This window comes from Canis lupus, chromosome 26 (assembly GCF_048164855.1).
Source record: "Canis lupus baileyi chromosome 26, mCanLup2.hap1, whole genome shotgun sequence".
NCBI classification, from domain to species: Eukaryota; Metazoa; Chordata; class Mammalia; order Carnivora; family Canidae; genus Canis; species Canis lupus.
The window spans coordinates 2724333-2748871 of NC_132863.1; the positions used below are offsets into that span (position 1 = coordinate 2724333).

General features: G+C 40.0%; 2 long non-coding RNA genes across 4 annotated transcripts in view; one reads left to right on the forward strand and one right to left on the reverse strand.

Moving 5' to 3' along the window:
* Window positions 1-24539, reverse strand: part of LOC140617961 (uncharacterized) — a 49358-nt gene that overhangs the window by 20623 nt on the left and 4196 nt on the right. The gene's annotated exons all lie outside the window — the stretch shown is intronic.
* LOC140617963 (uncharacterized) lies at window positions 9-13120 on the forward strand. Its single transcript, XR_012018112.1, has 2 exons — window positions 9-212; window positions 3241-13120. It is a non-coding gene; the product is annotated as an uncharacterized lncRNA (long non-coding RNA).

Below are 24539 nucleotides of genomic sequence, written 5' to 3' on the forward strand. Positions count from 1 at the left end.
TGCTTGTGTTGGGATCCCCTGGCGCCCCCTCAGGGCATGCTGAAATCCAGAGAGCTGGGCCTCAGCCCAGAGTTTCTGAGTCAGCGAGTTTGCGGGTTTGCGTTTGCGATGAAGTCCACGAATTCACATTTCTGCTAGCTTTCCAGGTGAAGTTGCTGCTGCCACTGGCCGGGGGACCCCACCTAGAGAGCCTCCACTTCATTAAGTTTGGGGTAATTTTCTTTTCTTACTATTGTGGGTATGCCCTCTTGTCCATTCTGTTGACTTTCTAATTCTGGAAACAATTTTGAGATGATACTCTTCTGTGTCTCCTGACTCTTCCTCCACGTTTCCACCTCTCTGTCCACTCACAGTGGGTCATGGAACTGTTCTCTCCAGCCTCCCAGGGATGCTTGCTCTGCCTTGCTTTTCTCCAAAGCACTGGATGACTTCTAACATAGTGTACACTTTCCTTTCACAGTTATGATGTATTATCTATTGTCTATATTTATATATATGCAGGGTCCACAAGGACAGTGGTCTGGATATGCCCCTAGGCATCTAGACCAGGGTCTGGCATACAGTGGTGCTCAATAAATGTTGAATACATAGCCAGCTAGGGGGATTGGAGCAATATAACAGGCAGGCAGGGTGAGGCTATGCCACCCAGGGTGGTCCTGTTTGTACCTTTGATATCTGTAACCTCTGTCTCCCCTACCAGCAGCCAGAGACCATCAGCTGCTCCCCCCACAATCTACTCATCCCAACCCTGTTTGGCCCATACCCAGACCTTCACTGCAGGTCTCCTGGACTGTTACCACCATGTCTGCCTGAACACCAAGCTCCTTCCCCTCAAGCTCCCAGAAGCACAGCTGGAGACAAGGATTGCAAAAACAAGTACATTACTGGGAAGTAAAGGAATAGTGATAGAGTCACTATGGAAACTTCAGGAAATGTTGCCAAACCTAGCAGAGTCATTCCACCTGTAGGACAATGGAACCAGGGTATTTATCCTCAACTCCCATCCATAATGGGTAAGGGACTGTTCCCAGGGATGGTGATGAGTCATTGCTGGCACCCCTAGAGAAACAAACATGGGGCAGCGGGGCTGGGGAAGCCATCAGGTACAGGGACACAGACACAGGCAATGGGATTTGACTCCACGTATGATAACAAGCCTAAGGACTGAGTACTGACAGCATCCTCACCTGTCCTTAAACCCAGCTGAGATACTCCTTCCTTTCACCTTAAATCATGGCCTGATTTCCTCAGGAGGAAGCTGGGCCCTGAGGAAAGGATTCTCTTTTGGATTGCTCTAACGGTCTTTATCACTTAGTTTCTCGAGTGCTGGCTCAGTGACTACATGTCTCTGTATTCCTAAGGGATTATAAGAAGCTAGAGGGAAGGGACTATATCTTTATCGTGCCTTACACAGTGCTTTACACATAGTTGAGTAGCAAATGTTTTTTTTTTTAAGTTTTTATTCATTTATTTTTAGAGAGAGAGAGTGCAAATAGCAGAGAGAGAGGAAGAATCTTGAGCAGACTTCTCGCTGAGCAGGGAACCCAACACAGGGTTTGATCCCATGACCCTGAAATCATGACCTGAGCCGAAATCAAGAGTTAAATGCTTAACCGACTGAGCCACCCAGGTGCCCCAAGTCGCAAATATTTTTTAAATGAAAGACCAGACGGATATGTTATTTCATGTAACACGTCATGAAATCCATGGAAGGGAAGCCATTCATTTAACTTTTACTACTTACTGGATATGGAAGTAGTACTTATTGGCTGAGAAACAGGCACTATTACTATTCTTACCTTACAGATAAAGAAGCTGACAAATTTGCCCATGGTCACACAGTTGTCAGCTGACAGAATAGGCGTGGAATCTTGTGTGTTGGTCTTAACCAATGGGTTACCCTGCTTCCCATTAAATTAAATGAGAGCTACAATTCAAACAGTGCCAACCAGCAACAAGCTAGACTGGTTGTCCTCTCAACCTGTTTAAGATAGGAAAGGTGGAGCATTAAACAATAGTGTATAGCTTTAATAATATCTTATGTCCAAATGGACATACTTAAATTTATGTTTGCCCTCAACTCATGCACACATACACACACACACACAGAAGTACTAGGGTTGGAGTTGCTCAAAAGCTGCCTGCCATCTCCAGAGAGATTGTGCAACCTGCATCCCACCTGAAGATCTCACACTCACACCTTCATTGGTCCCCATGGTGGTCATCCCTATAATGTCTTGATCAACATGACCTGTTTATGTGCGGAAACTACCCAGATATTCATCAGCAGGTGAATGGATAAAGATTGAGCTTACCCATACAGTACAGTATTATTCCTCGTCAAAGAAGGAAGAAGAAGAAATCTTTTGATATACACAATGACACGGTGAATTTCAAAAGTATGTTTTGCAAAGTAAACAGACACACAAGAGTCCACTTTGCATGATTCCATTTCCTTTTTTTTAAAGATTTATTCCTTTATTTATGAGAGAGAGAGAGAAAGAGAGAGAGAGAGAGAGAGAGAGAGAAAAGCAGGCTCCATGCCGGGAGCCCGACGTGGGACTCGATCCTGGGACTCCAGGATCACGCCCTGGGCCAAAGGCAGGCGCTAAAGCCACCCAGGGATCCCCGCATGATTCTATTTCTATGAAATTCTAGACTGGGTAACACTATTCTATTGTGCGAGAAAGTAGATCAACAATTATATGAGAGTGAGGGTAAGGAGTGACTGCAGAGGTTCTTGAGGGACTTTCACGGAGAAAAATATTCTCTCTTGATTGGATGGTGGTCACATGAGTGTTTATATGTCAAAACTCATCAAACCATACATGTAAAATGGGTACATTTTACTGTATGTAAATGATACCTCATCAAATTGATTTTATATTTAAGATTTTTATTAAGATTTTATTTAGTTCTTCATGAGAGACTCAGAGAGAGGCAGAGATACAGGCAGAGGGAGAAGCAGGCTCCCCACAGGGAGCCTGATGTGGGACTCGATCCCAGGGCCCCGGGATCACAACCCAAGCGGAAGGCAGACACTCAACCACTGAGCCACCTGGGTGCCCCTGGGAATACTGGGAATTAAAATAAAAAACGTAATAAATGGGCTCCCTGCAGGGAGTCTACTTCTGCCTCTGCCTGTGTCTCTGTCTCTCTTTCTGTGTCTCTTATGAATAACTAAATTTAAAAAATCTTTAATTCTAGTATAGTTAACATACAGTGTTATATTCATTTCAGGTGTACAATATAGTGATTCACCAATTCTAGACATTACTCAGTGCTTATCATGGTAAGTGTGCTTTTAATCCCCTTCACTTCTTTCATCCATTCACACCCCTTCCCTATGGAAACCATCATTAAGTTAATTTTAAAGTCCTGCTTAGTGATGTTATAGATAAAATAAAGGTTTACAAGTTGTGATCTGTATTTTTTATGGAACAGGGAACCATGATTGAATTGAACTTCATTAATTCAGAGGTAATAAAAAGTGAATGACTCTGAAGTTAGCCTTGTAGTGTATGAATTTTCTCCATTGCCTGTATCTTCTGCTCAGCTTGAGAAGGTACCCCTTGGGTGATAAATCCTCTCTCGACCTCCCTCCCAGGCAGCACAGGAATCACTAATCCCCTTCATTTTGCTGACCTCCATCAAAACATTCACTAACATCATGAAGAAAAGGGCTCCCTTTCTGTTCCACGCCCACTCACCTCTCCCTCACACAGAGTCTGGACTTAAAGATTCACATTTTTAGGTTATTTCTTTTACCACTACCTCCTCCCCCACCACCCTCCTGCAAATCATCTAACTACATTTCCTTCTTCGAGATGGTCATAGTCAAACCCTACCCTTGGGCTTTTGGCCATGCATTTTTAGGGAAGCAGCTTTTTACTATGGAAACAACCTTTCACATTATTACAATTCATAAATAAAAACAACCTTAGAAAAGCTCTTGGTTACTACAGATCCCAGTTGGATGTGAAACCAGTGTCAGTAGTAAAGTTGTGGAGGCTTCCATTAGGAGGTTTTTTTCCATTGCACAGAGACCAGATGCCCAGAATCACTTCTTTAATGTTCAGAGAGACTGAATTTGATATTTCATGGTTTGTGGTTGAAATTAAATGTCATTTAACTTCAGCTGCATATTGAAGGTCTTCAACACGAGACATTTATCCTTTCTGAGCATAGGAAAAGATGATTCATTTGGGCCTTGTTATTTCAAAATTCAGAGTCACAAGGTCTGGAATCAACTCACGCATTAGCTGAACAAACAAGAAAACAAACCAAAAGTAAATAAATAAATAAAGGTTGACTGGGGAAATGCGGTTCATGAGAGATTTTCAGCTGAGCCCTGTAGCTTGCTAATAATTCACCTCCTTGGGGACCTTATCTCAATGCTTATATGTGTTTGTCTAAAATAGATATGAATTATAAATAATTCTTACATGAATGCAAATGAATCGATACCTGTTCTGTGTATTTTATTCTGGTTCTACTTGTACGTTGGGTGAACTTGCAATATTTAGCACCCTCCCTCTCCCACCCCCCTGTAGGGATCCTGATGCAGAACTCGATCCCAGGACCCCAGGATCATGACCCAAGCCAAAGGCAGATGCTCAACCGCTGAGTCACCCAGGCACCCCATAGTCTTTGCTTTAAAAAGCCAGTTATTTTTGAGGGAATTGAGTAAATGTCATCTTTTATACCTATTCACATATTTACCATTTTAGGTGTTTCTGTTTCTTTTTTGTGAAGCCCAGATTTCTATCGGGTTTCATTTCCTGTCACCTGAGAGCTTCCTTTAGCACCAGTATTGAGCACGTCTGTTGGCACTGAATTATCCTAGTTTTCTTTTATCTAAAAATGTGTTTATTTCTCCTTCATCCTTGAAGAATGTTTTATCCAGACATAATATTTTCTGTTGATAATGGCTTTTTTGTTTGTTTGTTTTAGTACTTTAAAGATATCATCCCATTGTCTTCTGGTTTGCATTGTTCCTGATAAGACATCTGTTTGTTTTTCTCTAGCTACTTTCAAGATATTCTCCTTATCATTGCTTTTCATTGATTTAAACTATGAGAAACATAATTATGGGTCTCTCTGTACTTCTGTGCTGGGGGCTCACTACAATTTTTGCACCCTTAAAATTTTAACAAAATTTTGAGAATTTGAGAAATATTTCATCAAATACTTTGTTGTTACATTCTTTTTCTTGTCTGCATCTAAGACTCCAGTTATATACCACTGAAGCTTTGTTTATTCTTTCTGAAACTATCTTTCTGTTCCTCAGACTAATTAATTTCTACTGAGTTATATTCAGGTTCATAAGCTCATTGGCCTACCATTTCCCATATGCTTTTAAGTTCATATATAAACTTTTCATTTCAGATATAGATAGTTATCAGGACTAGAATTTCCTTCTTTTTTTTTTTACAGTTTCCATTTCTTTACTGATATTGTTTATGCAAGTGACTATCTTTTTCTTTAGCTTTGTGATTTTAATAGTTTCCTTAAAGTCTTTGTCTGTTAATTACACTATTTGACTCATTTCAACACCTTTTTCTATTGACTGTTTTATTTATTTTAAAATTATGGGTCATTTTTTTTTCCTGTTTGTTTCAGCGGCTGTGTTTTAAATCATAGATGGACTTTGACACATGTAGGAGGCTGTAGTTTGTATAATCTTCCACCATTCTGTGAGTTTGATGTTTGTTCTACTAGGCTGTTAAATTCCTGGTTGATTACATAGAATTTGCGAAGACTTGGTTTCATGCTTTATTAGGGCATGTATCTTTTGCTGTTTTCCCCCTTAATCCTAGAGTAAATTCCTTAGTTCTGGGACATAATCTTTACCTCTAAGGTATGGCTTTTGGGGGGATTTCAGTGAAAAGTGCAAGTGTTTACCAAGCCTTCCTGACTTGGGACTTTAACTTGAAACTCTGTCTTCCCTGTAGTGGTCAGTGGCAGGAATACATGTTCAGCCTTCTCAACCATCTCTTAATTTCCACCAGGCTTTTGGATCCTCCTTCATGCATGCATTTCAGGGGATTAGTCAAAGCTTTAAGTGTTGCTTATATTTAGATGATTTGGGGGCTCGTCCCTGTGGCTTCCTATTTTCTAAGATTACCATCTTAATTTCCAGCTGTGCAAACCCTGCACTCCATTCCTTGACACTTCCAGCCAGTAATACTAGTACTGCCTGCAAGTGTTTTAGTTATCCCACACTCCGTGAATTGGGTATGTGTTCTAAAAAAACATGAACTTTCTTCAGAGAGTTAGAACAAATTATTTTAAGATTTGTGTGGAATCAGAAAAGACCCCGAATAGCCAGGGGAATTTTAAAAAAGAAAACAATATCTGGGGGCATCACAATGCCAGATTTCAGGTTGTACTACAAAGCTGTGGTCATCAAGACAGTGTGGTACTGGCACAAAAACAGACACATAGATCAGTGGAACAGAATAGAGAATCCAGAAGTGGACCCTGAACTTTATGGGCAACTAATATTCGATAAAGGAGGAAAGACTATCCATTGGAAGAAAGACAGTCTCTTCAATAAATGGTGCTGGGAAAATTGGACATCCACATGCAGAAGAATGAAACTAGACCACTCTCTTTCACCATACACAAAGATAAACTCAAAATGGATGAAAGATCTAAATGTGAGACAAGATTCCATCAAAATCCTAGAGAAGAACACAGGCAACACCCTTTTTGAACTCGGCCATAGTAACTTCTTGCAAGATACACCCACGAAGGCAAAAGAAACAAAAGCAAAAATGAACTATTGGGACTTCATCAAGATAAGAAGCTTCTGCACAGCAAAGGATACAGTCAACAAAACTCAAAGACAACCTACAGAATGGGAGAAGATATTTGCAAATGACATATCAGATAAAGGGCTAGTTTCCAAGATCTATAAAGAACTTATTAAACTCAACACCAAAGAAACAAACAATCCAATCATGAAATGGGCAAAAGACATGAACAGAAATCTCACAGAGGAAGACATAGACATGGCCAACACGCACATGAGAAAATGCTCCGCATCACTTGCCATCAGGGAAATACAAATCAAAACCACAATGAGATACCACCTCACACCAGTGAGAATGGGGAAAATTAACAAGGCAGGAAACAACAAATGTTGGAGAGGATGTGGAGAAAAGGGAACCCTCTTACACTGTTGGTGGGAATGTGAACTGGTGCAGCCACTCTGGAAAACTGTGTGGAGGTTCCTCAAACAGTTAAAAATAGACCTGCCCTACGACCCAGCAATTGCACTGCTGGGGATTTACCCCAAAGATACAGATGCAGTGAAACGCCGGGACACCTGCACCCCGATGTTTCTAGCAGCAATGGCCACGATAGCCAAACTGTGGAAGGAGCCTCGGTGTCCAACGAAAGATCAATGGATAAAGAAGATGTGGTCTATGTATACAATGGAATATTACTCAGCTATTAGAAATGACAAATACCCACCATTTGCTTCAACGTGGATGGAACTGGAGGGTATTATGCTGAGTGAAGTAAGCCAGTCGGAGAAGGACAAACATTATATGTTCTCATTCATTTGGGGAATATAAATAATAGTGAAAGGGAATATAAGGGAAGGGGGAAGAAATGTGTGGGAAATATCAGAAAGGGAGACAGAACGTAAAGACTGCTAACTCTGGGAAACGAACTAGGGGTGGTAGAAGGGGAGGGAGGGCGGGGGGTGGGAGTGAATGGGTGACGGGCACTGGGTGTTATTCTGTATGTTAGTAAATTGAACACCAATAAAAAAAAATAAAAAAAAATAAAAAATAAATAAAAAATAAAAAAACATGAATAAACATAAATCTCACCAAAATAATTTCCTTTTTTAAAGAGTTAAGTCTCTGCGGTTTCTGCCTGATTTTGGTCACTCCCCAGTGCCTTCAAATGGCTGCTTTTCATATTTTGCCCAGAGTTATTACTTTTGTTTTTTTACCAGAACCAGACCCTATGCTTGTCATTTTTGAAGGACCCTCCATGTGTGTCATTTATGAAGGGACCCTCCAGGTTGCTCACCAAGCAGTGTTTTTATATTCAGTTGGCTAGAATTGGATGACATGACCATCTCTAGTCCAAGCACTGGAAGGAGGATTACAAAGTAGGTCTTGTGGATTGGGAAGGAGGGTGGCCACAGAGGGTCTGCCACAATACCATGTAAAATATCCTCTAGTTCAGACTTTTCACATCTTCAGACTCACTTTCTTTTCTCTCCCAACAAGACAAACACATGTTCCTATATCTCATCCAAATAAATGAGGTTTGACACAGCAATTTAAAATTAAAACTGAAGACTGAGTCACAGGTATTGTATAGCCTTGATGTGTAGATTCTTGAAGATGATCATATGTCCTCATAAGCTTTAAGTTTTTAGGGCTGTGGATCTTCACAATTCCCAGGCCAGCAAGATCTGGGCAGCAATGTTAATAGCAGTATAGTTGCTGACAACAGCATAAACGGCAACATCGATTTTTCTCGACACTTCCCTATGTCTTCCTGGTTCCACTGCCCATCCTGGGTGTCCATGAACCAGATCCAGGGATTCAGCATAACCCTGACTGTGTCATCCAGATTGTGTCATCTAACCCTAGGATGTGGCTTTTATCCTCACTTTGACAGAGAAAAGAAACTGAAACTCAGAGGTCATAGCTATCATGAAAACAGAGCGAAGAGTAGTAATGATTGCTTGGGCTCATCCTGTGTGCTAAATGTCTTATTTCATTACGCACTGGGCGCTATGAATTATGTCTGATTTACAGGTGGAGAAATTAAAGCTTGATGGCATTTAAGCATTTTGTCCAATGTCATGAGCATCAGAAGATTTAAACTGAAGCCCATTTGACTCCTCAGAACCTTGCTCTTATTAAAACCATGTCACTCCCTAAATGTTGATGAAAGAATGGCACAAGGAGACAGGTTCTCTTTATTTTACTAGGAAGATACAGTGTAAATTGTATCATTCAAAAAGATGATCTTTGTTCACTCCAGATCAAAAAAAAAAAAAAAAGAAGAAGAAGAAGAGGAGGAGGAAGAAGAAGAAGAAGAAGAAGAAGAAGAAGAAGAAGAAGAAGAAGAAGAAAAGCAGAGAAAGTTTGACTTTTTAAGAGTTTATTTTATTCTGAGTAAAATCTGTTAAAAGCTAGTTTAGGACAGAGGGGTAGATGCAAGGATGTGTGGAAAGGGGCTGGGTGAGGTAAGGATAGATGGGTGCATGGGGTGTTTGTGTACATGTGCATGTGTGTGTGTACATATGTGCATCTCAGGACACTGGCTGCAAAGTAAGTCTTATAGATTGATACATATCAATCAATGACTCTTTAAATTTATGCCAGTTGCTAAGTGAAATGGAATCTCATATCCAAGGCAGCTGTCAAGAGCTCAATAGGCTAACTGGTCCTTCTCTGGTTGAATGGGACTTCCCGTGCTGCCTCTTCCTTGCTCATCCTATTGTTCAGTTTGGGCACTGCTGGCACCATCTTCCTCTGCCATCTGGATCCCCATGAGACTCTCCCAATATCTGTTAGTATCCACGGCCTCAGCAACCCTTCTCATCCCTGGGAGGGCTTGCACAATTGCTAAGTGGATACCAAAAGATAGAAGGGTAAGCAATTTATAAACATGTACAATGTAGCTGAGAAAACCATTAAACATCTTCTCCCAGACAGGTTCTGAGATACATCACTGAGTTTTCATCCTCCCTGTACCATAGAGGAACCTGTGGCTCAGAGAGGGCAAGTACCATGCTCTAAGAGTCAGTGCTAGGAAGTCAGGCCTGGCTCTGGCCCTGCACCTGTCCATGGTAAAGACCCCAGGCAGCTCACCTCCAGGTTTTGCTTTTTCCATCTGCTCATTTGTCGGCAACAAAGTGAAGGACTGCTGGGGGACAGCCGTGAGAGGACCAAGGAATATTCTAAGAATTCAGTAAAGCAGAAATCCTTAGAGCTCTAGATTTTAAAGTCTTTCCTGTATGTTTGTGGCCCCTGTAGACACCATATTCTGAAGGTTACTAAGACCATCATGTATTTCATTTCTGAAAAATATCAGAGAAGGTTTTGCAGTGGTATGAGGCATTGACTATTAAAAACAGCCTCAAGCTAAACCATCATGTACTGTTGGTGGGAGTGCAAACTGGTGCAGCCACTGTGGGAGCTTCTTCTAAAAATTTAGAATAGAATTAGATATGATCCAATAATTCTACTACTTGATATTTACCCAAAAAGAATGAAGATACTAATTCGAAAAGATATATGCACCCCTATGTATATTGCTGCATTGTTTATAACAGTCAAGATATGGAAGCAACTCAAGTGTCCACTGATAGATGAATAGATAAAGAAGATGTGATATATACATACAATGGAATTTTATTCAGCCATAAGAAACAATGAGATCTTTCCATTTCCAGAAACATGGATAGACCTAGAGGGTATTATGCTAAATGAAGTAAGTCTGACAGAGAAAGACAAATACCATATGATTTGACTCATATGGGAAATCTGAAAAACAAAACAAAGAAGTAAACAAACAAAAAGCAGACACAGACTCATAAATACAGAGAACTATGTGATGGCTGCCAGAGGGGAGGGTCTTGGGGGGGATGGACAAAATAGGTGAAGGGGAGTGGGAAATACAAACTTCCAGCTATGGAATGAAAATCACAGGGGTGAAAGGTACAGCACAGGTAATATAGTCAATGGCATTGTAATAATGTAGTATGGTGACAGATGGGAGCTACACTTGTGGTAAACATAGCATAACACATAGAATTGTCAAATCACTATGTTATACGCCCAAAACTAATGTAGTTTTGTGTGTCAGCTATACTTCACTAACCAAAGAAAAAGAAAATTTGAATCTTCTCCTAGACAGAAAATAATCACACCATAGATGTTTACTATTTCCTACTGTGTATAAAATATTGTAACAGGGATATAAAATTGGGTTGTAGCCTTCAGAGAGCTTACAAATCAGTTGAGAAGCAGATGTGCCAAGAAGAACAACACAAATAATAGAATTATTATTTTTTAATGTTGGAGATTGAGCTAGGCTTTTTTTTTTTTATAGTCACACACAGAGAGAGAGAGAGAGAGAGAAAGAGAGAGGCAGAGACATAGGCAGAGGGAGAAGCAGGCTCCATACACCGGGGGCCCGACGTGGGATTCGATCCCGGGACTCCAGGATCACGCCCTGGGCCAAAGGCAGGCGCTAAACCGCTGCGCCACCCAGGGATCCCTGAGCTAGGCTTTTAAGCTCAAGTATTTCAAAAGGTAAAAGCCAGGACAGGCTGAGAAGAACAGACAAGTGCTATTTATCATGAGCCTAAAATGTGCTGGTCATGTGCTCTACATCTAACCAAAAGTAAACAACATAGACATGATGACTACTCCATGGAACAGATAGAGGGAAGAGAAGTAAACAAAATAAATATATGAGTACCACCTGTGTGTATGTGCATGCACATGTGTGTATACATGTATATATATATATATATATATCCCTACAAACATTAAGTGAGGAATAAAATAAATACGGGTGATGGATGAGATAAAGGGAAGGGATGGGGTGGTGGAAATGAAGAGGTGGGAGGGGTCGGTGGTGTGGGTATGGTGCTGAGAAGGAGTAAGAAAGGCACAGACATGCAAAATGTGAGATGGAAGAGAGTTGCAATGAGGAACAGCTGACACAGCTGCCCAGGGCAGGAAGGGTTGGGATGCAGAGGCAGAAGGTGAGAGGGGAAACTTTCCGGGTAGCACTCAGGAATGCTAAAAAAAATAGTGAAGGCACTGATTAACTGGAAGGAGGGCTCATGAAGGAGAAGAGAGAAACTGCCATGGAAAAGCACATGGGAACCAATTAGAAGGAACCCCAGAACTGGTGCACTCCTCAGAGATGATGGTGTTGGGTGTCAGCCTGATGGACAGATGGACCTTGGCCCTCACAAAGCTCTTCCCTTGGCTGTCCTTTAACTATTCCCCATTTGGACAAGGATGAAGTCACAGAAAACCTCCTGTTGTTGCTATTGCAAGTGTTGCATGGATGGACATTCACACAGCAGTGCCTACGGCAAATGCTGATTGCAAAGCAAGATTGTCATTCATCTTTAATGGATCAAGGTGAGTCTCCCACAAGTCAGTGAAAAATGTCTAGTGGACAGAGGGCATACTCCCCTAGCAATGCCATTTTTCTGATATTTTGTTAAGAAAATGCTCAAAAAGGGGCACCAATATGGCTCAGCAGTTGAGCGTGTGCCTTTCGCTCATGGCGTGATACTGGGTCCGGGGATCAAGTCCCATATTGGGCTCCCTGCATGGAGCCTGCTTCTCTCTCTGCCGATGTCTCTGCCTTTCTCTCTGTGTCTCTAATGAATAAATAAATAAAATCTTTAAAAAACAAAAAAGAGGGCAGCCCGGGTGGCTCAGCAGTTTAGCACTGCATTTGGTCCAGGGCCTGATCCTGAAGACAAATAAAGATAAATAAATAAAATCTTTAAAAAAGAAAAGAAAATGCTCAAACATGCAACAAGCATCTCTACATCCACCTAGATTCCACCACTAATACTGTACTCTAGTTGTTTTATCACATGATTACCCATCTATCCACCCATTGATGCATCTTATTTGGGGTGCATTTCAAAGTTAGTTGCGGACATCAGTATACTTCCTCCTAAACACTCTGGTACATGCCATTAACTAGAGTCCAATAATAGTTTATGGTTGAGTTTTTCTTTTGAGGTAAAATTTACATGTTATTAAATGTATAAAGTTTAGGTGTACCATTCCACGAGTTTTGACAAATGCAGAGACCTTGTAACTCATACCCTTATCAAAGTAAGGAACATGACCCCAGAAAGTTTCATCACCCCCTTATTGGCCAATTATGACCACTCTCCCAACCCCAGGCTCTCACTAGAGCCAACTGCTACTCTGATTTTTCCCCCTCTATGGATTAGTTTTAAAAAATTTTGTGAAAATGGAATCAGAACCTACTCTCTTGTGTAAATCTGTTTTCAGGCAATGCTTCTGAGACCCATTCCTGCTACTGTGTGTTTATGCCCCCTAACTGCTGAATAAATTCTATTGAATAGGCATACCACAATTTGAGTATCCATTTAATTGATGAACTCTTGGGTTGTTTCTAGTTTGAAGCTGCATTTCATAATACTGTCTCAATGAAGCCTCCCGCACATCTCTCAGGCAAACCCACCCTTGTGCATAAGGCTATACTGCACCTCCTTTTAAAGGGATATAAAAATGGGAGTGGCAAAATATAGAAAACACATTTTCTTACAATAACATAGTTGATGGTGACATTTTTATTACCAGGCACCCTGCTGGGTGACATTTCTGTTAACAGAAATTTTCTTTCTGCCCATTAGATTGCAAATAAAATCTCTCCATAAATGAAGGACTGGTGTTCTGACCCCTTCTTTTTGCCATAAACATTGCTCAAGTTCAACAGCACTGCATGTGCCCACTCTGAAACTAGAGGAGAAACTGACAAAGCCTCTTACCTTTTCTGTCTCAGGTTTTTATGGGTCTAAGATTTGTACTTTCTTGGAAGATGATGTTTCTATCTTTCAACAGTTTGGCTAGGAAAGGTGACTGTCTTATAAGTAAAATTAATTGCTGGGGGAGGGGAATTGAAAGTGAGCAATAAAGAATGTCCTGGTCACTGTGGGGGCCACAGACAACTGTGTGGGGTCAGACCACCCATGGTGATGTGTTTCAGAGAGTGGACATCTAAGCTTTAGTTCTTGAATCTAGCTTTGGCTTCTGGAGGAGCTAGGACAAACCAAATCTGGGAAGAAAACAGCTCACACATCTTTTTATTTCCATTTGTTTTTCTTCTCCTACTTTAAAATCTCCTGCTCATCACTAAATTAGGGAAAAAAAGGAATACGGCATTATAAATAAAGTGAACCATTTAGACTGGTTTGGTGGCCCTTACCAAGGCTCAAGAGACACAAAGTTGGAGTTCTTATAGTTTTTGCTGCAAAATCTAGGCAAGTCTGATTCACATGACAAAGAAAAGATGTGTAGATGTGGATTTCCAATGCTCTGCTGTGGCGAGTGAGGCGCTGCAATTACAATTGGCCAAGAATCTTCTTTGAGGATTTATAACATCATCCATGTCATTCATTCACCACAGGAATCAGCAGACAATCTTGTAGTTTTAAGTATGAAATGTAGGAAATTGAATGAAACTCTGGGTGTTATACTATATGTTGACAAATTGAATTTAAATAAAATAAAATTTAAAAAGAAATGGAGTTTTTTTTTTTTTAATGGCATTTTTAAGAAGAAACAAAGTTTAGGTCAGGAAAAGATGGATGGTGCTTTTAACTCATGTCATTTATAAGCCCCTGAAGGTTTCATAGAATACAATCCAAGTGCTATATTTGACATATTTGACCTGTGACTTAGATCAGAAATGTTAGGGCAATTGTGTCATTTGTGCAGAGTGATTTTTTGTCATGGTTTTATTATTAACCTTTTATCATCTTTGAATCTACAGCTTCAGTCCCATGGGCCCAATGTAATCACAAGTTCCTTAAAAAGAATGGAGGAGAAAGACAGAAAGAGATATAACAACCAAAATAGGAGTCAGAGAGTGAGAGAGACTGGCAGGTGCTACACTGTTGGCTTTGAAAATGAAGTGGACCATGGGACAGGAAATGCAGGCAACCTCCAAAACCTAGAAAGTCCTCCCCTGGATTCTCTAGAAGGAACACAGCCCTACCAACACCTTGACTTTGAACTTTTCACCTCCAGAACCATTAAGAAAATAAATGCGTGTTGTTTTAAACCACAAATCTGTGGTAGTTGGCTTCAGCAATAATAGGAAACCAGCATACTTTCTCACATATTAACCTACTCACTACAAATTAGAGATATTTCCAATTTTTTAAAAATATAGCTCTTGTTCTAGAATGTAGTAGTGACAGAGTGATTAATAAAAGTGCATGAAAATTAGTGTCTGAACTAGTACATGTATGCAGGACAGTGTCTTTGGCTCCCATTCGCCCACTTCGTATGAACTAATTCATGGTACGGAAGCATCTGTGCAGCAGAACCTACATCTAGTTAAGTAACCAAAGGTAAAGAAGGCTTGCTCCTGTCTTGGATGTGGTGAGTTCAGAATACAGAGGATGTCAAGCATAGATAGGCTCACAGCTTACTGGAAACCACATGATGGAGGATCCCAAGTGCCCGATGCGGATCAGTCTTGGCAAGGCCAGCTCAAGATTTGTGATTCCATCTGGGAGCCACGGGAAGCTTTGTGGCCTTGACTGAAAGAACGGAACAGTATTTCTCTCTCTTTGAATTCAGAGCCTCTGGTCATTTCAGTTCGTCCTTCCTTCCTCTACCTTCTTAAACACTCATGTTTCTCCTTTCTCCCTCTTCCTTCTTACTCGGTGGCCTCTCTTCCACCCTCCAGATTGGTGCAACAGTGATAAATGCATCCAGAATAGGGTAAAGATTACAGCTGGGGGCCCCCCTCTTACTAAAGTGTTACTTTCATTGTTGGGTTTTTACCTTTTTGTCTGCATATCTTCTTTGAATTAGGGAAAACTCTTATAAGCAAGATCTGCATCATTTGGGATTTTTCTTCTGTAATGTGTTTAAGGCAGGGATCAGCAAACCATGACCTGCAGGCCCAGTCTGTCTCACTGCCTGTTTTTGTAAGGCCCATGAGCTAAAAATGTTTTTTTTTTTAATGTATTTTTGTAGTTAGGAAAAAATCAAAAGAAGAGAAACATTTAATGGCATGAGAACACTGTAAAAAAATTCAAAGTCCACAAATAGTTTTACAGGGACACAGAACTTTCATTCATTCTATGATGGTGGAGACCAAATGGTCTGCAAAACCTAAAATATTGACTATCTGTCCTTTTTATTGAACTCTGGTTTAAGGGATATAACCTAATAAACATATAGAAGATACTATTAAATGATGATATTTGACTAAAAATAGAGAGCAGGCCTCGAAGCTTACAGAAATTCAATCAGTAAATGGAAATCCAGGAAGCTATATTTACACTTATTCAAGAGACATCTACTAGGCATGTGACTGGCTGCATGTAACAGAAATCCAATTATAACAATGGAACCAAAAGAGGATTGATTTATTTCCCCAACAAGAAGTCCACAGTTGATAGTCCATGGACGAAGCTATGCTCCTTAATGCTTTTAGCATCTTGGATTCCTTCATTCTTTCTGTTTTTATCCCAATGCATGACTGTCAACTTCATAACTATGATGCCTGCTGTACCTTCTGTGTTTGTGGCAAAATTCTATGAATGCTGACTTGCTTGACTACAGGTATATTCTTACTACTTCGTTGGAACAAGACTTGAGGTAACTATGCCCCTGGAGCCAAGAACTGTGTTTCCAGGTTCCATGGAAATGTTGGCAGAGCCAGGACCCAGAGTAGAAAGCCCAGGAGAGGAGATGGTGAGGATATGATCAGAGCCTCGGAGGCCACTTCATTCATGCCTCACAAATTGTGAGCCAGTAGTTCTCATGCATGTGCATTACAATCCCAGGGATCCATGCTCAAATCTCTGGAGTTTCTGTTTCAGAAGGCATGGGCTGAGCCCAGAATCTGCTTTTCTGAAAAGTTGCAAGATGATGAATGATATTGACAGAGAGAACACTACTGATGCTAATGGTCCTGGGCTTGCCTTTCCACACATCGAAGGAGGACCACTGAAATTCTAATGGAGGGCAGGGGAAGGAACCTCTCATCTCAGAGGCCATTCAGTTGCTAGGCTGGCTCCTCCCAGGGCACAACAATGCTTCGGGACTTAATGTGTACCAAAATCATCCCAGGATCTTGTCAGGCAGATTCTGATTCGGAAGGCTTTCGGCAGAGCCAGAGATGCTGTATTCCAACAGGCTTCTAGGTGAGAAGGCTGATCTGGGGGTGTAGTTGAGGGACAGGGCTGCAGGACTGCCTTAGTAGGCAGATTCCCCCCTCTTCCTCAGCCTGCATCACAGCAGTGCCACCCTGTCTCCAACCCTAGCTGCCTCCCACTCTGCTAGAGGCCGAAATGCCCAAATATTTCGGGGTATGGTGTCCACACCTTTGTCAATTCTGCTGAGCCTGGGGGCTAACTCATTTGAATGAGGTTCCCAATTGCTTGGAAGGCTGTAAGGCCGTAAGTGGAAATGGCAGCAAACACTTTTTGAGAACTAGGAAGTCAAATACATTTTTTCAATCATTATTTTCCTTAGATTCAGAGATTGCTTAATTCCTAACAAAAAAAACTACTTTGAGATTGCAAAGCAAAATACGAAAATGATGTCCAAGCTCAAGACCACAGGAAAAAGAGTAAAAGCCCACACGCTGTGGGAAAATAGAGAGTTACAGAGTGTCTATGGCGTATTTCAAGTTCTGAATTTACTTTATTTTCAGCTGTGTGCTTTTATCTGCTTGCCATAGAACCAGCTGGAGTTTTAAATTTGCACCGTGAATGACGCTGCCAGATTTCTCCCTTACATCTGTTGGCTCTGAGATTCTTCAGTGGCCAGCTGGTCACCAGAAGTGATCATAAAAGTGACAAGCAGTTCCAAGGAAAAGCATTCTTCTCTACTGCCTGTGGAATGAGACAAGTAGGGATCCCGTGATTCCCCTTTCCTGGAGAGCCCTTTAAAGGACTCTGGGAAGCTAAATGTCCCAAAAGTCCCTTCCAGAATGATTCCCAGTCTGGAAAGTATTCCCAATGATTTGGGTGTGGACTGAATGCTCCCCTATCTCTCCATGGGTGGGCTAGCTCTAGATGCAGGTGAGTGGGATATGAAGTTTCCTCAGTGGGGAGCCACTTCTTTTCCCCTCTCCTATAAGGTTGATGAAGCCTCAAGCACCCATAGGCCTGTGGGTAGAAGTGGAATTTCTGAGTGATGGTCTCAAATGTTGGCAACCCTGACCCCAGAGTAAACTCCCTCCTTACAGCTGTTCTCTACAACTCCTTCACTCCCAGAGGGCTTGCCTTCTCAAGTTCAAGATGAAGCCAAATCACCCAAAGTTGTCAAACCACCCTGCAGGACTGCAGCCACTGAAGCTCTGTAGTAGCTAGTCTGAAACCCTGACTGACCAGATGTTATTGGAAATAAGCCATTTACCTGCACCAGCATCTGTGAGTCCGTGCAAGAACTCAGGTCTATATTATTCAATAACGACTTGACTAGATCATGGGGGAGGGGTGGTTCAAATATTGATTGTTCACATCACTGAACTTGGGGAAGATTAGTTACTTGGGGAAGATAGCAGATTGTGCTGGATACCCCCAGGCTCACTCATGCAACAACCACGGTGTTGTGTATATAATAGAGACCAAAGGGCCAGAGAAACCTGAAGCATTTACTACCTGGCCTTCTACAGAGAAAGGTTGCCCTCCTCCTGCATCCACAAAATTCCTCCCATACCTGGGTCTAACCTGGTGCTCTGATCGTCTCACCTTCCACAATTCAAACCAAAAGCCTCAAGATGTGGCAAATAAATACAAAGTTGGCAATTATATTGCAGTTGAGTTGGGACAGGGCCCTACCACGTGGTCTTGTTGAATCCCCGTGATACAATCTGTTTACTTGTGAAATGTGTCTGGGGAAGCATGTGCACTGAGGTCTGGGGTGCAGAAACCCAGGTTCTTCTTAAGTCCACAAGGATGGTTCTCCCATGATGCTGATGAAGACACTTTCATTAAATGCTTCAAAAGCAGTGAGCTAACAGTGACTCAAAATACATTCTATTTTACATGAAACTTCAAAAAAATAGGTGGTACGTTATTAACCAAATTACTTTGAAAGTCACTAGCTTTCAATTGCCAAAAAAATAATTTTACTTTCTTTATGAAGAATCGGAACTCCTTAGTTATGAAATACATGTTTGCTGTAGAAAATATAGAGGAAAGTGAAAATCATTTGTTATGCTTCAACAGATAATTTTATTAATATACACATATATAAGCTATATATTAAATGATATTTATTTGTTTTTCTAAATCACATAGATCATCTATTTCCACAGCTTTCTATTCATTGGATGTATGAATTAAAATTCATTAGCTATACTTTGTAGGCTAACAAAATATTCAGGTTTCTAATTCTCAGAAAAGATTACATACAGTTAGTTTTATGACAGATAAGTGTTTTTGTTGCTGGATTTCTTACATGGGATACATCTAAAGTACATATTAAAATACAATTTTGTCACATAGCATTAATGAAAATATGTCCTCTTTTTTTGATTTTCCTAAGTAAGGTATGTTCTCTACACATATTTCACTTTTAAGCCCTCATCCTGAATGCAGTTGAGACAAGATCTTATCCCACAGGAAATGTTTGCCAGACGTCGAAGCATATTTGACGTTTTTCAAATAATGCTTTTGGATTTCTTAGCTCTCCCATGAGGAGTGTCTTCAAGGACAGTGCATTCCTTTCAACTATGTATTGTGTTTTCAATAAAAGCAAAATCTGCTATGAATAGATACTATGTAAAAAATAAAGGGAGAGTCTAAAATAGCATAAATACACCTTGACCAAACATTGTTCTAGAGGCTTTTATCTGACTAATGGAGATAGCTCTGTATTCTTTTAATGATGACACTTATACTAAATGCTTCAAAAATAGTGAGCTAAGAGTGACACAAAATACATTCTGAATACATGAAACTTCAAAAAAATAGGTGGTATATTATTAACCAAATTCAGTTTTTAATTCAGGGGTTCCATGAACTTAAAGGGAAAAAAATTACATCCTTATTTTCACTAATCTCTACCTGGAACTTAGCATATCCTACCATTATTGAAAAAGAAATATCAGCACTGAAATCACAGATACTTCACACCACACTGTGGTTATTACAGATCTCTCAACAGCTTGTTTGCATGGATCATCACTTTGAGATTATGGTATTTAAGTGACACACCACCAGGTCTTGTGATTTTTAAATACCTATAAAGAAATATTTATATTTGATATCACATATTGCTTCTTTTTGATATTCTTCTGACTATATTTCAAAATGATTGGTACCCTTCATAATTCTGTGTATTTTATCACATGCATTTATGTAAAATGTTATCCTGAGAAGGGGTCCACAGACTTCAATGCTAAACTGCAGGATGATCCATAGCACAGAGGCCCACTCACCTTTTACTCGCCATCTGTGACCAGAGTAGAGATAACGACACACAACCAGATCAATGTTGTCGAAGGGGATATTGTCCAGCATGCCCGGCCTCTGGTATGTCTTGCTATTTTCCTCTTTGCTTAAAAAATACTTCTTGAGAGGAGGGGGCACATCCGGACACTTGAGTGAGAAGACCAATGTGATGACCCAGGGATCCACAACATAAAATCCTCTCTAGTCCCAATGTGGGCCACACTGGACCACCAACTCTAAGCAGATCACCAGTTACCTGTGAGCTGCATTTGGCTTATGGGGAGATGCATCAAGATGATAGAGGCACAGCTTTGTTTAAAATCTTGGCAGTTATTGGTACCATCTGTCGCCTCAAATGATAAAAGCTTTGGTGATGGGAAAAGGCTCAGAGGTGCATTGGGTGCTCCCATGCTTGATGAAATGGCGGTGTGGCATAATTTCTTATTTTCTTAATACCTTGATTGATGGTGTAATCCACATGACACAGGATTCACTTACTTAAAGTGTACAAAGGCTTTTAGTATATTTACTGAGTTGTTCAACTATCACCAAATCAATTTTAGAACACTTTCATCACCCCAAAAGAGACCTATACCCATTAGCATACCCCAATTTCCCACCCACCCACTCCCAATCTCTAGGCAACCAGTTATCTACTTTTGGTGTCTCTAGATTTGTCAATTCTGCACATTTCCTGGAAATGGAATCACACAGTATGTGGCCTTTTGTGATGAGCTCCTTTCACATAGCGTAATGTTTTCAAGATTTGCCTATGTGCTGGCATGAATCAGTATGGCATGTCTTTCTGTTGCTGAATAACATTCCATGCTATGGATAGTCTGCATTTTATTCATTCATTCACCAGCTGATGGGACATCTGGGTTCTTTCTACCATTTAACTAATGGATAATGCTCTTACGAACATTTGTGTACTGGATTTTGTGTGGACATGTTCTATTTCTTCTTTGGTTGATACCTAGGAGTAGGATTATTAGATCATATGGTAACTGTACGTTTAATATTTTGCGGAACTACCAAGTTGCTTTCCAAAGTGGCTGTACCACTCTACATTTCCCCCAGCAGGTATGAGGATCCCAATTTTTCTACATCCTTGTCAACATTTGTTATATCCTGTCTTTTTGATTCTAGCTGCTCCAGTGGCAGTGAAATGGCATCTCACTGTGGTTCTGATTTGCATTTCCCTGATGGCTAATGGTGTTGAGCATGTTTTCATGTACTTATTGGCCATTAATGGTCATTCAGGTCTTTGCCTATATTTTAATTGAGTTAGTTTCCTTTTTAGTGTTGACTCATAGTAGTTCTTTATATGTTCTGGAGATGAGTCCTTTATCATGCAAATATTTTTCCCATTCTCCCATTTGGTGTCTTTTCACTTTGAAGCACAAACATTTTTAATTTTGATAATATGCAATTTATTTTCTTTTGTTGCTTGTGCTTTTAGTGTTATATTTAAGAATCATTCACTAATCTAAGGCCATGACGATTTACACCTGTTTTCTACTAAGACTTCTCTAGTTTTAGTTCTTACATTTAGATCTTTTATCAACTTTGAGTTAATTTTTGTATATGACGTGAAGTAGGGGTCTGACCGTATCTCATGCGGATATCCAGTTATCCCATCACCATTTGTTAATATGGAGATCTGTATTAACCATTTGTTAATAAAGAGACTGTTCTTTCTCCCATGTAATTTTGTTGGTACTCAGTGGAAATGAACTGATCATAAATATGAGGGTTCTTTTTGGACTCTTCATTTTATGTGTATCCATTGTAGTTTTGTAGTAAATTTTGAAGTCAGGAAGTGAGTCCTTCTGTTTTGTTTCTCTTTCCAAGATTGTTTGAGCTATTTAGAATCCCTTGAATTTCTAAGTGAATTTTAAGATCAGCGTGAAAATCTCTGCAAAGAAATTGGCAGAGGTTTTTATAGGGATTGCACTGAATTGTAGATCCCTTTTGGGAGCATTGACATCTGTCTTAAACCATGTTAAGTCTTCTGATCCATAAATATAGGATGGCTTTTCATTTATTTAGGTCTAAATAGTTTTTTTCAACATTGCTTTGTAGTTCCTAGAGTACAACAGACCCCTGAAACAATCAAGGTTTGAACTACACAGGCCCACCTATATGAGGATTTTGTGTGTGTGTTTGTGATAAATACAGTATAGGACTGTAAATGTATTTTCCTTATGATTTTCTTAATAACTTTTTTTCTCCAGCTTACTTTATTGTAAGAATTCAGCATATAATACAGGTAACATACAAAATATGTGCTAATGACTATTTATGTTATTGGTAAGACTTATAGTTGACAGTAGGCCATTAGCAGTAAAGCTTTGGGCAGTCAAAAGCTATATGCAAATTTTTGACTGCGGGGGTGGGGGGGTGGTGTGGGGGTGGGGGGAATCAAGATGTAGCACCCCTTGACCTTGCATTGTTCTAGCTAGGGTCAACTGTATACATTTTATACTTCTCTTTTTAAATTTATTCCCTAAGTATTTTTTTATTCTTTTTGATACTATTGTAAATAGAATTGCCTTCTTGACTTCATTTTCAGTTTGTGCATTGTTACTGTTTGAGAATACAATTGATTTTTGTATATTGATGTTGTATCCTGCAATTGCTAAACAAATTTATTAGTTCTTAGAGTTTTTAAATATTTTCCTTAGGATTTTCTTTTTTTTTTTTTTTTTGTTAAATATTTTATTTATTTATTCCTGACAGACACAGAGAGAGAGAGAGAGAGGCAGAGACACAGGCAGAGGGAGAAGCAGGCTCCATGCAAGGAGCCTGACGTGGAACTCAATCCCGTGTCTCTAGGATCACACCCCGGGCTGAAGGTGGCACTAAACCGCTGGGCCACCAGGGCTGCCCCCCTTAGGATTTTCCATGTACAGACAAGATAATGTCATTAATGAATACAGATAATTTCATTTCTTTCTTTTTTTTTTTTCTAATCTGGATGTCTTTCATTTCATTTCCAAGCTTAACTGTTCTAGTGAGAATCTCCAGAACACTTGAATAGCAGTGGCAAGAGGGGATATCTTTGTCTTACTTCTGATCTTAGGGGAAAGGCTTCCAGTCTTTCACCCATAAGTATAATATCAGCTATGGGTTTTTTGTAGATGTAACATATTTTCTTTTATAAAACAATGAGCCAATAAAGGACTATCATTTTTTTTTTCCTTGCTTCTGAAATAAAGCCTGCATGAGAGCCAAAATTTAGTAGAATATTTGCTCTGCCATAGTGCCATAGTGCTGTTTGTTGAAAAACATTTGCTTATCAGGCATTTATTTTCCATGCTTAGATTAATATATTGCTGAATAGCCACAGACACTTAATTTTTATGTCTGCATTTTAGAATTGTTGTGGCTTATAAATTTACCTTTATAAATATAAATAATTTCCTAATATCGAAATGATTATAATTAAAACCAAGGTTAAAAATAATATTGATGTATTTATTAGTCAAGTACTAATAATGAAGAGAACACTCGTCTTAATATTTCCTTTCCCTTCTAGATTCTGACTGTGGTTTTGAAAACCATTACCTTGGAAACAGTTGCTGTGAAACACTACCCTTTGAATCTAAGAAGGGGCCACTCATGTGCCCCCACCAATGGCTTCCTTGAGGTGACGTTATCTGTGTAGACCAGCACCATCTAATAGAAATTTTGCTAATGATCAAATGTTCTCTCTTCGTACTGTCCAATCTGGTGGACATTAGACCATTGTGCACTTGACATGTGGCTAGTGAGACTAAGGAAATGAATTTTAAACTTTAATTTTAATGAGTTTAAGTTTAAATGATCATAAGTGAATAGTGCCCATCATATTGAACAGTGTCATCCCCCCATTCTCACATGCTTCCAACAGCAATTTCCATCCAAGGGGCCTGGAACTTTTTTCACCAACAACAATTAGTAGTCAATCATTTTTCTTCACTATCTCAATGTCCTTAGCACCTGGAATCATGCATTCTGATAGGTGGCTTTTCAACAAGTGCTTGTGTTGGAATCAGACAGTTCTTTTCAATATTTTAAGAAAAAAGCTGCCTCCCACACTTGAAAAAGATCTTTGACTGACGTATGTCTGGGGCAGCACATTTCCCTGGGGCCCCCTTTTGCATCCGGACTACTCTTTGTTTCTTTCTTTACAACATTCACCAGTAGTAACAGCTGTATTTGTTGAAGAGCTGCTATGTTACGAGAAAGGAGAACAGTCCCTGTATGTAAATTTCCTAATTTCCATAACAACCCTATAAATTAGATATCGTATCTCCAATCTGGGGGGAGAAAATCAGAGATTTAAGTAACTTAG